At 36.8% G+C, this 3261-nt stretch overlaps 1 pseudogene; it reads left to right on the top strand.

The window, feature by feature from the left end:
• Window positions 1-241: 241 nt before the first annotated feature.
• On the top strand, window positions 242-2773 carry LOC139359765 (mitotic spindle assembly checkpoint protein MAD2A-like; annotated as a pseudogene).
• The last annotated feature ends 488 nt before the right edge of the window (window positions 2774-3261 follow it).

Raw genomic sequence — 3261 nt, 5'->3', positions numbered from 1 at the left:
TTGGGAAGAAGGTGGGCTTATTTAAGGACTAGTGAGAAGGCCCATGTGTTTAAACCATAATGAATAATGGGAGAGAGAACTGAAGAGTAGAACCGAATTCAGGAAGCTGACAGGGGCCATCATGGGATGAAGAATTCTTGCATAGATTTATCAAGGTTGATAGTTTTAGGGATGGTAAGATCCAACATATGCTTTTAAAAACTTTAGAAATTGCTTCTCTGGGGGGGTTGGCCAGGGAGAAATGGTGAGTAATCAGGGTAAGATGTGTTGGTAGCTTGAAATAGGTTTAGAATAAAGATGGTGATAAGGGGTTATATTTAGATTTTATTATTTCCAGGGTTTTGTTTCTGAGCACCTGGGTATATGATGGTTATATTAAATTATAGGAGGAAGACTGGAGGATGAACAGTTGGGGCTGGGCCTTCTTGATATAAGGTACCATAATTATATGACTGACTTTGAACTTATAATGAGCCTTCGGCAAATAAAGGCAGAATTACCTATGCTCTGTCTCTCCCTGATTATTCACGTAACAATAAAGTGGAACAAATATTCAAGAGTTCAATGCTTTTCAACACCAGATTCCAAACATATTAGCGTTCCATGCTTTTCAACACTCGAGTCCAATTGTATTGTAGAAGATTTTTGACAACAAATATGCAAATGTCAGATATCCTTTTTGGCTTGCTGCCAGATTTTTTTTTATGCCCTTCTATGATTTCTTCTGTTTCTAAATTTGTAGGCAGACATGAATTTGACAGTTGCTATAGAGATGGGAAAATTATAAGATATGATGAACTTCTCAGTGACTAGATTTATCTTTGAAATGCATTTTCTCTACATTCTTGCCTTCTAATTAATTACAACTTTGAACATTTAGGTAGCAGATAAATTGACAGAAGGCTTTTCCCCCTCTGGCTGAAATGATCATAATATAGTGAATAGTTCTTCAAATCATGCAACCCCAAACTGTGATAAATAGAAGTGTGCTTTTCATAGCAAAAAAGGGAAAGTACTTCAAAATACCCTTGACAGTGTTGAGATTGTAACAGTTCTATGATCCTGACGAAGAAAACTAATAGTAAAGATTTCTGTTGGGTAGAAAACATACAAAAGTATCTTTAGAAAGTTAATAGAATTCAGTGTTCAAGGTAGCTTATAACTGATAACCTTAAACAATGTTTACTTGCATGCTGTTGTTTGCAATTAGGTTCTTATAACCAGAAAATTCCGGTATCGGTGAGAAAGGGGGAGAAGAGTTCTCTGAATTATTAAAATGTGTAAGTACACATATCATTATGTACCTCCCTTTTCTATATCTGTTAACATCTAAGTTCCAGAAAGGAACACAAAGCGAGTGTTGGGGGATTATTAGCAAAGAGGAAAACAGACCCTGTCACTCAATTTCTTCCCCTTTGAGAATTTATTCTGCAGGACAAAATAGGATCAAAGTTTCCAGGGACTGTAAGCAATACCTTGCCAGCAAGTTGGATTCTGCACTGTGGATCCAAATAACGTCAATCGCAACACCAAATTAAGGCAGTGGGATTGGGCTGAGATTGACGACACACCAGTGATGCTGGATGTTACCCGTTTCTGTATTGCCAGTCTAAGGAGCGCAAAACTGTCTCACATCGATTTCATTCTCATGTCCTGGCTTCTTGTTCAAGCAAGACATGTTTCCATGGGTTTGATGTTCTACATTTATTTTTTGAAGTATTTGTGTCTTTTGTCCTATTTTCTATCTTTTTTTAAAAATTTAAGAACCCTTTAAAATTTCAGAATATCAATCATTTGTGTAGCATAAGTTATAAATATCTTTCCTGGTTTTGCACACATTATGTTAATTTTATGATCTTTTAAAAATATACATAATTTAGTCTGTATGAAGTCAAAACACACTCCTTCATGGACATATTTAGGTACTTATTTAGGAAGTCTACCACCAATCCAAGATTCTAAAAGTATTCACCTGATTTCTGTCTAGGCCAGTTTTTTTCTTTATTTTTTGTAGCATAATAACTATTGTTATTTTATTATTCCATGATTGACTGCAATGCAAGGTAAGAGATAAAATTCAAATTTAATTGTTAAAAAATTATTAACCTGGTAATTCTTGGAACAATTGGTCAAGAACTGCAGTGGGACCTGGGAACGCTGTCCGCCACGTAAAGGTGTGTGTCCTGGTCCATAGACCTGTCCATGCACTAACGCTTTCCTGGGAGTAGGACATCACCTTGAGCAGAAGTACCAAAATCATGGTCAAGTTCTCATCTGGCATAAACAGCATTTTATATCAGCATGGCATATATCTATCTAGAAACTTTACTCCAGTGTGGAACTATGGGCTCACCTTGCTTGTAACTACTAATCTTGAGCTCATGAAATACTTAAATAACATGGTGGAACAACTAAAGCATTGGCTATACAAGCTTTCAGTTCAGAAACTGATTGGAATCATCTCAACAACTGAAAGTGATGAGGTCCTTCAAAGACGGCAGTTTGACCCTAAATGCGATGAGACTGCAAAAGATCATCTTGGGCCCAGAGGATGGTCTCAGAAAACTCTCCACGATGAAATCTGTTTAGTAATCAGATAGATCACAGCTACAGTGACATTTCTGCCACTGGTGGAAGTTTGTTCTTTTGATCTACTGATTTATACAGATATTTGGCTGTATCTGAAAAACTGGGAAGAGGAATGACCTTGTTCGTTTGATCTACTGGTTTATACAAAGATTTGCTTGTACCTGAAAAATAGGAAGAGGAATGACCAATTCTGAGGAAGTCTTTTTTTTTTTTTTTTTTTTTTGAGACAGAGTCTTGCTCTGTCGCCCAGGCTGGGGTGCAGTGGACGGATCTCAGCTCACTGCAAGCTCCGCCTCCTGGGTTTAGACCATTCTCTGAGGAAGTCTCTTTCTGCATTGACTACCTAGTGCACAAAGTAAATAGCATGGTGGCCTACCCAGTTCCTGTCAATGACTGAGGATGAGATGGAGAAAATAATATAACTGTAATTTTCAAATGTGATTTTCCTGAAACCAACTCAACCATAGTTGTTGTTTTATTTCACCGGTTAATTTTCAGATGGGAAAAAACAACATTGTACTTTACTAAACTGCGTGTAATTTTCTGTTCTTTGATACCTGTTTGATCTACCTTAGAGTCAATATAATGAATTGATTGCCCATTGTTGAAAAAGAACTGGTAGATTTTTGTCAGCATTGTAATGTTACTTCCTTTGGTGGTAGTAACTGTAGA

Source organism: Macaca nemestrina, chromosome 18 (genome assembly GCF_043159975.1).
Source record: "Macaca nemestrina isolate mMacNem1 chromosome 18, mMacNem.hap1, whole genome shotgun sequence".
Classification (NCBI taxonomy): domain Eukaryota; kingdom Metazoa; phylum Chordata; class Mammalia; order Primates; family Cercopithecidae; genus Macaca; species Macaca nemestrina.
Note: the sequence above shows the minus strand (reverse complement) of the source record. Positions and strands in the feature narration are given on the sequence as shown.